The following is a 12,120-nucleotide window of genomic DNA, read 5'->3' as shown; positions in this document are numbered from 1 at the left end:
GCACTGAATATCTTCATATTACTGGAAAACATTGCTCCAAAACAATATGCAGTGTGGGAAACTTGTGATGATATAGGGCTGTAACAATTAAGAACAAACAAACACAAATAAGCAAAAACCAACCAACCAAACAAAAACAACAGTCTTTCAGGTATAATATTTGACATAAAAAATAATAATGCATAATGCGAATATGGACTTTCCTTAGGTGTTTTCTGCATACATCTTTACACAGTTGTCTGTGGTCCATCCTTCTGAAAATTCTGAAAAATTCTACCTAGTAAGTCATTGCAGTAATACAAGTGTGGGGCTTTTTTCATTTCTATCTTTTAACTTACTTTATTTTCTTAAGAAAACAAACAAACAACGCAATAATAAAAGCAACTTACTTGAATTCTAGTTCTTTATTTCTTTAGTGTAAAGTCTCTTTGCAGAGTCCTGTGCCCTCCCACTGAAAAAGTTTGGGTTTTGTTTGTTTGCTTCATCATCTGCATACGAGTTGACTTTTTGAAGGCAGACAATTGAAACAAAGGTGAGAATTACAGTTGCTCAGTACTTGAAAGTCAAGTTACCTTTACCTCACTCTAAGCTCTCAAATATAGAAGTTCTGATTTCATTGGGTTAGAGGTGAGATAACTACAGTTTCAAACTGTGCTTTTCATTCTGCAATGTAAGTGTGTAGTGTTTGTATTTAATGTAATGTAAATACTAATTTTCTCCCAATGTGCTTTGTGGTAAGAAATGAGAGTTGTTCTCATTTGCTCTTAGTGGAGTAACAGGGAGACTATATGGCTGATGACACAAGGTACTTTCTAAAGCTCTCCTCTGGATGTTAAGTGTGCAGATCAATATCATACCATGTTCACGATTGGAAGTTCTAGGAGAAGTGTGATCACAAGTAGAGAAGTGTATCCTTCATCAGTCTTCTTACACTGTGTTCTAATGAACAGCCAAAAAGTTGCACTTCTGGATCTGATCCTTTCCAGACCTTCACTACCCTTTCTGTTCAACACAAATACTTTTGAATCCAATTATGGAGATACTCTCTAGTCTAGAGAATTCAAAGGAGAAGAACTTTCCTTTTGGAACTCAGCATGTGACTACCTTAATATCTTCTTTTGAAGAGATAAATCTTCATTTTAGCTCAACTGCTTCAAACAAAGCCAGTTGAATATTAGCTCCACTATTGCCTTTTTCCATTCTCAATGGAAACTGCAGTCCTGCAATCTTTTAGCTTCTATAAATATACCAGTCAGGTTTTAAGATACTTTTAAAATATTGCTGGCATTAGTAGCATGTTAGAAGATGGAAAAAATAACAATTTTTACTAATGTCTGTCTCTCTGTCTGTCTCTCTCTCACCCCCTTCCTTTGTTGACAGTTTTTTCCCTTACTGTTTTTGTGTCCTTCTCTTCATTTTTTTTTCACAGAATAGCTGAAAGACTATGACAAGTTTCACATGTATTTCATACCAGAACTTGCAGTTCTCACGGGATGTCTGTTTTTTTTTTTTTGTTTGTTTGTTTGTTTGTTTGTTTTTTAATTTAAAACTTGCAGCAGAATGATCATCATGACTGACAGCTGGAAATATAGGTAGTCTTTGTGCAAGTGGAGGTAGCATGATTACACCATGCAACACAGAAGACTGTAAATCATAGAATGGCCTGGGTTGGAAGGGACTTCAGATACCATCAAGATACAACCCCACTGGTATAGGCAGGGACACCACACACCACATCAGGTTGCTCAGGGCCTCATCTAACCTGGTCTTGAACACCTCCAGGGATGGGGCATCCACAGCCTCTCTGGGCAACCTGTTCCAGTGCCTCACCACCTTCTGAGTGAAGAATTTCCTCCTAACCTCTAATCTAAATCTCCCCTCTTTCAGTTTAAAACAATTCTCCTTCATCCTGTCAGTATCTGATTGAGAAAAAAAAAGTTACTCTCCATCTTTTTTATAAGTCCCCTTCAAGTACTGAAAGGTTGTGATGAGGTCACCCCAAAGCCTTCTCTTCTATAGGCTGAGCAGCCCCAACTTTCTCAGCATTTTTTCACAGGAGAGGTGATCCAGCCCTCTCTCTGATCCTCTTTGTGGCCCTCATCTGAACCCATTCTAACAGCTCCACATCCTTCACAGAGAATACCTCTATCTCCCTTCATCTTGACTTCTACATATATTAGAACTATGTTTATGTCTGCATGGTGACAAATGTCATATGAGCAATATTAAGTACCAATTTAAATTTTCTTTATATTGGTAAAATTAATTAATGCAAAAACAGTTATTCCCTGGTATTTTCCTTTGGTTTCCAAATTTCCCCAGAGTATTAAATCAAATATTGCACAGAGGTTTTATAACACAAATAAGGACAAGTAGAATGAATCTTTTATACTCAACATATGCTGTTGTGCCCAGAGCTATTATTAAAATCAAAGCATTCAGAGGAGAAAGGCCAGTTGCATTAACCAATTGGACCACCCATGTCACAGGCAAAAATAGAAGCTGCATTCTCTTTTTTGAATATATGCTATTCTTGCTCATGGGAATATTTAATTAGAAGGAAAAATGCAGCTGTTGATCTTCCAAACATTTCTTCTAAATGGAATGTTTCACTTCTTTTCCCCCTGGAAAGTAATATACTATCCAGAAGGAAAACAACAACAACAACAACAACAAAAATTGAAATAATAATAATAATAATAATAATAATAATAATAATAATAATAATAATAATAATAATAATAATAATAATGTTCCCTGCATCTCTTACAAAGCATTTGCATTTGTTTCAGTGTTCAAAGATACTACCAAGGGAACAGATGCCTAACTGGGTTTAGTGGAGTTTATAAATGGCCAGCCATACAGTGTGATGAACATCAAACAAAAATAGCCTTCATTTTACACTTATGCAACACACATCATTGACACAGAGAATGAATTTCTCACTTCTTGTTGTTTGTTAACACTTCTAATTAATGAATTAGGATTTCCAAGTCATCTTTTGATACATGGCTTCTGTGAAGTGTCCCATTTCACTACTAGCCAGGACAGACAGTGAATATCCTTGGTCAAAACTGATTATGACTGAATGCCATTAAGAGTAAAAGCTTCTCTACAAGGTCCTCTCATTTTTTTTCAGTCCATCCAGGAAGAAGACTCCTACCAGCAGATGGTGGCTGCTTGTCATTTACTGCATGGTAAAGGAAGCCCAGGCAAGTGTATAAACTACGGCTCTGTGGTGGCATTGGCCTGAGTGTCTGTGGAGGCACTTTTACCTGAGTGTCTCTGCATCATTTGACCACCTGCTTAGGGAAACAGAGGATTTGGGGACATGGGATTTTAAAGAAGGGAAAATAGTGAAGTCAGTGCACACTAGCTATGAAAAACAAAACAAAACAAAACAAAAAAACAAAACAAAACAAAACAAAAAACAAACTCCATTAAGGAGGATCTTGTTGCTACTGAGATAACCTAAAACTGTCATGACCAATCTGTGCCCAGCAATGTCCTTTACATTTACATGGCTTCTCAGTCAGGCCTCGTCCACACAGCCCACTTGCTGTGGCAGAGCCCTGAGCCATGTCACCTGGTTGGGTACTGCAGGGGTGAGGCCCAACAGCCTTACATTGCTAGTGGTCCCTGGATCCCCTGCCCAGGGGCTGACCCATTGTCTTACTTCCTGACACCTGAACATAAGGAACCTTGATTAACTTGTTACACCTACTTCTGTGTCTTAAAAGAGTACCACATAATGTTTTTATTTTCAGAAGCCTGATTAATAACAATTGTAAGGTACTTTTGTTCCATCCCCTTCACATTAAAGAAACCACTACAAATCAAGATGAAAGAATGGGTTATGACTCTGTAATTTAGGAGTAATCTTCAGAGCTGATGTCACTTGATGTTAGCATGTTACCAGCAATAAGACCAGGTGAGATAAATCATTGGGTTAACCTGGGAATGTTTTCATTGAATTGAAGCCAGAAAGCATCTTGAGTTAAAATGCACATTTCTTAATGTTAAAATGCAATCTATAAGTCAGTAGTACACTTAGCGTGGTATTTAACCTGCTGACCTGGGAAGTTTGTTTTGGCTAAAAATTAGATTGTCCTAAATTAACCTTTTAAATTCATAGGAAATTAAATATAAGTGTTTTGTTTTGCAGATGTGAGCAACAACAGTGCCTAAAGAAGTCAGTGGAATGAGTGCCATACTCTGTTTAGTTTGTATATTCTTTGGACAAGAACCTCCTTTTTTCCTTTGGGGTTTGTACAGAAAAGCCCCAGCTCATTACTTAAATTGATAATGCTTTAGATAAAATATAAGAAAACTTATAGCAAGGCAGAGATACATGTAGTCCAGGATACTCATATCTGTTCTCTGCAGAAGAGGTGCATTTTAGAGAACACTTGTATACCTGGCTACTCTTACAGCCTTTTCCTCACGTATTCCTTCAATACACCAGACAGTTATTTTAGAAATCTGTGAGATACCTATATAGGTATACATATAACAAAGGTAGGTGTATAGATAACAAAACATTGGTCACAAATGATTTCTTAGAAAATGTTGGTGTTATAATGTTGATTTTTTTCACTTGCTTCATTCGTTTGCTGCATAACTCTATAAGCTTGTAAGCTTGTACATTTCCATTGTTCTGTATTGTTTTCATGTTAAATGAACTAAGGAACTACTCATTTACCAATGATGTCAACAGAAGTTTTGATCAATTGATCACTTTTGACTGTATCAAAATATTGCCAGAAAAAAAAAAAAATCAAAAAAAAAATATTATTTTTAGCTGCAATCCATATATGAGAACAGCAACAGTAACTATGAAGCATGCTGCAAGCCACACGTTTGCTGAGACTGATGAACTAGGCTAAAAGTTAATGATTGCTGCTAATGTTACCAGTGTGTACTGTTCATTAGGATCCCTCCAGAGACAGTTCATATCAAAGCAATGATTTCAGTAACTCCCAGGATCATATGATCAACCTCCTCAGACTTATTTCCACTCTCTGGGGTGAAAAAAGTGCCTGAGAAAAAAAAGAAAATGGAAATATATATAGCATTGTGCTATATGTTTTTCTCCTAAGTCATTTTTGGTTAACAGGGTTCTCGCTGCTGCAGTGAATCAGAATCATGCAGTGACTACTCTGCCCTATATATATTCCTTTTTTTTTTGGAGGGGGGACTAGCATTAGACTGAAGAGGAGTCATCTAAGCAGTTGGCAATGCAATTCATAAGAAATGTACTTGGTGGTGTAAGTCATTTTTATTTCCATTAACTTGTAGTTCTGGAGGGTTCCAAAGAAACTGCAGAATCTACCTGACACAAGGAGAGTTCACTCTGACCATACCTAGTCGTGGATTTGCCCCAGCCTGCTGGATATGTTTGCCCCATTAATCACTGTTGTGCCTCAAGGCTATTTTTCCTTAGTGCTTATAATTTGACGACAAGGCTTGAGTGAGTCCAATTGATAATATCTCAAAAAGGTGTCATATTTTGGATCTCTTTGAGTCAATACAGAGGGCATTAAGCATGACACCTATGTTATGGACCCTTGGCAAGTAATCTGAATAGGGGAGTCTACCAAATTCTATTGACTTTACAGGTCTGCACAGATTAAAGTCACGGTTATAAATATTGGAGAGTTTTGAGAAGTTTCTTCACAGACCATTAGCCAAACACAAATGTTAGGGGATGGAGATATGCACAAAAAATTAAAATTAGCAATTAATTGTGTACATATTATCATTATTTTAAAATAAAAATCTGAAGAAAGAAGATAAGATTTTTATCACTTACCAGATATGTAAGTAGTAGTATGAAACAGCTGCACAGCACAATGACGCTGAAAAGTAAATTTATTTTCCTGGGGGATGTCTATTAGTCATTGAAAGATGAGAATTAAATGATAATACTGCTTTTGGGGATTTGGTATTCTTGAGTTCTGAGGATGCCATAGATCAGTAACCTTAGTGAAAACAAAAGTAATCAGATTTGGTGGTAACTAAAATAGTCATAATTTGCTTAAGTTTGTTCAAAATACAGTTGCTTTCAGTTAGAGTGATGTATATTCACACTGTCAGTAGGAAAATCTCAGTTCATATTTCGCCCTAAGTTTCTTTAAAACACTGATGAGAGAATTGTGACAAAATATACATCACATTTTTTAATGAAATCCAGCAGATTCTATGAGGTGTCTTGTGTTTTCAAATTATACTATTATTATTATTATTATTTATTATTTATTAGACACATTTTCCCTGGTGTGTAACAAAGGAGCTGGAAAGATTAGATAGATTTAATAGGCAGGTATGAATTTTGCATCTAGTAAATTACTTCATGTGAAATAGGATTATGCCGTGGTGCTTAATTGCCCTGGAATGTTATTGAGATCAAGATTTTAGTGAAAGTGAAAAATAGATTGACTTATTGTATGGAAATCAAGAATATTGATGTTACTAAAGCATGCAGTTAGTTAGTTTTGGAGACCTTATAGGTTTCTGCCTTAAAATCTAAATCTAAGAAATGTAATACACAGAGTTTCTGTGGAGGAGCATCAAATAATTGTGTGTATGTTACTTATTCTTGACATATAACTTTTAACTTTAGTTTGATACCTCTCAGACTCCTAGCATCTACTGAAAACTGAAAGAACAATTCAGGAAGTGAAGTACCAGCTTAGCATGACCTCATAAGAGAAAACAATAAGGTGCCATTTAGTGCAGAGAGGATTGTACTCTGAAGTGAAGTTTCCCCAAGGGGATCTCATTTTGCTCACCAGCCACAGCTGAGCTTCCCCAGCGAGAGGGGAAAAGGAAAGAGAGCGAGGGGGAAGATTTCTTAGCTAGTACAGCCTCCAATACTTTTCAAAAGTAAAGCTACTTGCCAGCAAAAATATCTGTCTCCTGGATACGTACAAACTTGAGCTAGCTGTGAAGTAGCTGGGAGAGTAGATACATTCCCCGTGCAGAGCTGTACACAAGCTAACAATGTAGGCCAGCTTTACCAGCTCACCTTGGAATTTATTCCCACTTGATGAGCAGGCTACAACTCAGTTAATTTTCAGGTAGCTTAAATAGTCTGTAGTGTAACTGAAGTGCCGGTGTACTCCTGGAATGGAGATGGTATGACTACAGGGACCTTTTACTATCATTAAGTAGGTAACATTTAGTTAGAGCTCTAATTATCCTTAAGTAGCTTCTGCATTAAGCATGGGCTGGGAGGATTTCTCCGAGAATTTGATTTGGGATGTCTAAAAATTGTATACGTAATTGTGAAAGAGAAAACACTATTGAATATATAAATAAGAGACTGAGTCCAGTCTAGTAAACAATGAAGAACAGCAGATGGTAGGGTAGGTGAATTATTGTATGTTATGTTGTAGGGAGTTTAGTGAGCAGCTCAGAGTTTTGCCATCTCACCTGTTGTTGACATTTGTGAAGGGAAAACACATCTTGTTATTTAGATCATTCTTTTCAGTGCAACTTGTAAATTAAATTCTAATGCAAATTAAAGTATTAAAAAGAACAAGTATTTGTTTTAAGGTGAATACATATGTGGCACCTAGAACATATATTAGCAAGTTGTAAAAACCTCTCTAATTAGGTTTGAAAATATTTATGTGTGATTGAAACATAAGTGGTCAAGCCCTGTATTTGGGCTACCAAACTTTCAAGTTTTACTTGAACTGTCACCTCTTTCTATTTTCCATATTTTTCTAGCAGGACCATCCCATAGGCCATACCAAAAGTTTTTTCACGGCTTTGTTTTCGGTGCACTTTGGTGTCTCATCTTACTCTTAATGTTCTCACAAGCAATTGATTTTGACAATGATAGAAATTTTACAAATCAATTGTGAACAAGACCAGGCCCTGAACATGAAGAAGAAGGGTTTTTCTACATGAAGCAACACTGCTCCTTACCATTTTTCAGGCTCTCACTCACTATCGTATCAATTTGGAGGATAAACATTTGATGTTTGTTTGCTGGTTCCCCTCAGAAGGAATTGGTTGCAACAGTGCTCAGGGCTGTATTGATAAAGGCAACTTTTCAGGTTTTGATCTTTTTTTCAATTACTATATATATATATATATATATATATATATATATATACTATATATATATATATAAAAACCAATATATTGGCTTTATATATATATATAAAAACCAATTATATAAATATATAATTTTTAACCAAATATTTTGATGAATTAAATATGTTGCTGGACTGTGTTAACCTAAATAGACCCCCAACTTATTTATATTGACATTTCTTTATATGAAATAATGTATAGAAAGAAAGCATATTTACCACTTTACAAAAATCCAAACATATGACTTTGGATGATTTTTTTTGTTTGTTTTTTTACTTTCTGAATGTGCATGTTGCATAGCAAATAATGTTTACTCCTCATAAAGTAGCTACAAGGAGAAAAATACTTTTCCTGAATCTTAGATTCAAACTTGGCAGCAGTTAAAAGAAAAGTATTAAAATGTAGAGGGTCAGATTGGATTGTTCAGTGAATTATTTGCTTTATAGTACTGCTGTTGACATTCATGCTTCTCTCAGAACCCCTTTGGAAATTAAATAGATATATCTCATGGGAAATATGCACATGAAGCAGAGCTAGGGAACTGATTTATAATGATTTCAGAGCTGTAACTTGGGTATATTTCATTCCCATAGGCAAAGAGGGACCTTTCAAAATCTAACACTGTAGTCTGTGATTTCCCATTACCTTAAATTGGCCAGCTTTTCAGAGTTTGAATGCTCAGTGATTCCTAAAACTAGTGTCCTTTAAGGCTAATGGTAGAGTTAAGCCTCCTGAGCCCAATTCTGGTGCCTTGTTCCCAGGATCACTTTCCCTTGAGTGTTTGTTGTGTTTTTCAACAGATCTTTTGACTTTAATAATTTTTCCCTGTTCTACTTCTTCCAGTGCTTTCCTTCCAGCTTGAATACAGACAGGTTCTTTATGTTCTAATTCAGCTTTCTCTTGTTAATTAGTTTTTAATTTTGCAAGCAAACTTCAGGACATTTAGTCTTGCTGATATTATGTTTCTAATAACTACTGCACTCTTTTGGTTTCAGTTTTGCTTACTCAAAGACCACACTGTGATTTTGTAGGCCTGTCTACTGAGGTTGAGCAATTGGCTGACAGGCAGAGCTCAAAGGGTTGTGGTAAATGGGGCCACATCTTGCTGTTGGATGGTCACTATCGGGGTCCCTCAAGGCTCCATTTTAGGGCCAGTCCTCTTCAATGTCTTTACAAATGATTTGGATGTAGGACTAGAAGGTATTTTGAGCAAATTTGCCAACGACACCAAACTTGGAGGAGTTGTGGACTCTGATGAAGGCCTTGCAGAGAGACCGGGACAGATTGGAGCGATCACCAACCACATGAAGTTTAACAAAAACAAGTGCCAGGTCCTGTACCTGGGACGGGGCAATGCTGGCAATATGTACAGACTGGGCGATGAGATGCTGGAGAGCAGCCCCGCAGAGAGGAATCTGGGGGGGTTGTGATTGACAGCAGGTTGAATATGAGCAAGCAGTGTGCCCTGGCAGCCAGGAGGGCCAACCATACCATGGGATGCATCAAACACGGCATTGCTAGTTGGTCGAGGGAGGTGATTGTCCAGCTCTACTCTGCGCTGGTGCAGCCTTACCTCGAATACTGTGTGCAGTTCTGGGCACCACAGTACAGAAAGGACATTAAACTATTGGAGAGTGTGCAGTGGAGGGTGACAAAGATGGTGAAGAGCCTAGAGGGGAAGACGTATGAGGAGCAGCTGAGGTCACTGGGCCTGTTCAGCCTGGAGAAGAGGAGGCTGAGGGGGGACCTCATCGCAGTCTACAACTTCCTTGCAAGGGGGAGTGGAGAGGCAGGTGACCTATTCTCTGTAAACACCGGTGATAGGACCCGCGGGAATGGTGTTAAGCTGAGGCAGGGGAAGTTTGGGCTGGACATCAGGAAGAGGTTCTTCACCAAGAGGGTGGTTGCACACTGGAACAGGCTCCCCAGTGAAGTAGTCACTGCACCAAGCCTGTCTGAATTTAAGAAGCGATTGGACTGTGCACTTAGTAACATGGTCTAAACTTTTGGATAGACCTGTGCCAGGTGCCAGGAGTTGGACTTGCTGATCCTTATGGGTGTCTTCCAACTCGGGATATTCTATGATTCTATGATTTTATAGGCCTGTCTACTGAAGTGGTCCACCAAGTGAGAACATTTGTATTTTACTAATTGGCTCTATGAATTTGTACATTTATGCAAATAACATAAAACTTCCCTTGAACTATACACAATCAGCAGCAAAAACTTCAGCATTATTAAAAAAAAAAAAAAAGGGTGATATTAAGTGGAAATGAATGACAGGTAGCTTTAATGAAACATTCTGTCATGGTTTTGGCTGGGATAGAGTTAGTTTTCTTTGTAGAGGCCCACACAATACTGTATTTTTGATTTTTTTTTGTGTGTGAAAATAATGGTGATAACACACCAGTGCTTTTGGTTTTTGTACAACGTTTACATAGAGCCAAGGACTTTTTTGCTTCTTATTCAACCCTGCCATTGAGGAGGCTGGCAGTGCACAAGCTGGGAGAGGACACAGGCAGGACAGCTGAAGTAAATTGACCAAAGGGATATATCATACCATATGGTGCCATGCTCACTACTAAAAGCTGGGATAAAGTGTGTGTGTGTAGGGGGGGGACATTTGGAGTGATAGCATTTGTCTTCCCAAGAAACCAATAACACGTGATGCACCCTGCTGTCCTGGAATTGGCTGAACACCTGCCTGCTGATGGGAAGTATGAATTCCTATTTTTGTTTTGCTTGCACACATGGTGTTTTCTTTACCTATTAAAGTACCTTAATTTCAGCCCATGAGTTCTCACACTTTTACGTTTCCGATTCTCTTCCCTATCTCACCTGAGGAGAGTGAGCATATGGCTGTGTGGTGCTTACCTGCCTATCAGGTCTAAACCACAACACATTTTCTTCTTTGTAACATATAACAAGAACCCTGTTCATTACTTCACTAGTGTGGTCTTCTAGTTATCAGTAAAGCTATGACTATAGTGCTAGAAGATAAATGCTTTGTACAAATAACAACAGTGACAATGATTGATTAGTACAGTCAAAATGGATAATTTTCACCGTTATATGTGGCACACAGCACATATATCCTATTTTTCCATTAAGTTTTAGGTGGAAATATGCCCCCAAATTCTGTTGCATGCTGAAGATTTTTACATGTATTTCTTCACTGTATATTATTTGCCTCTTGAGAATTGTTCTTCAGCTTATTATACCTGTGTGTGGTCCAAAATTCTGATATTCTCTGTTCTGGATCTGCTTCAGAATTGACTGTATCTTTTCCCTGGAAGAGTTTAAGGATACAGGCCTTCTCCTGACAAGTGCAAGGACATTGCCAGAATCTACATCATGGCAGACATATAATACAAAATTAATTCTGACTTTGGAAAAATCTGTTTTGTTTGACACAAGCTACCACTTTTTCCAGCATCAGGCAAATCCTGTTTAGAGGATTGTAAATAGTATATGTACAGATGAATTACTCACTGTAATAAGCTTCTACATGCTCTATTCTTCTTGCATCAAAACTAGGCAGTGTTTTATCTGTAAAACAATGCCAGGCCTTTCTTTATTTGCCTGATATTTAGTGTGTAAGAAATTGCTGTAGTAGTCAAGAGAAGCTAAATGGTGAACAAAGATGGGGAACTAGTTGATAAACTTGGTGAAATTTTTGATTTGGCTGAGATGTCAAAAGACCAATCAGTAGGTCTGATCATCTGATGAAAAACTGTGAATAACCTTGGGTTAGCCACATAGTTCTGACTTGATACATGTAATAATAACCTTATGGCTTGAATCTGTCACCATTACTTAGGAAAAAAAAATAATCAAAGAAGCAAATAGACAAATGCAAAGAAGAAAAATTCGTAAAAGGTTAATAAATACTCTAGTCTGATGCAACTTCTGATTTCCTCCAAGGCACTGACTGCTGGATCTGAGAGGAGTTAGTCAAGTATAGTTTACATTTACCTTATTTCTTCTACTTTCCTTTTGTCTTTATGATTTCTG

Source organism: Anas acuta, chromosome 2, assembly GCF_963932015.1.
Source record: "Anas acuta chromosome 2, bAnaAcu1.1, whole genome shotgun sequence".
In the NCBI taxonomy this organism is placed as follows: domain Eukaryota; kingdom Metazoa; phylum Chordata; class Aves; order Anseriformes; family Anatidae; genus Anas; species Anas acuta.
This window is presented reverse-complemented; position numbering follows the sequence as displayed.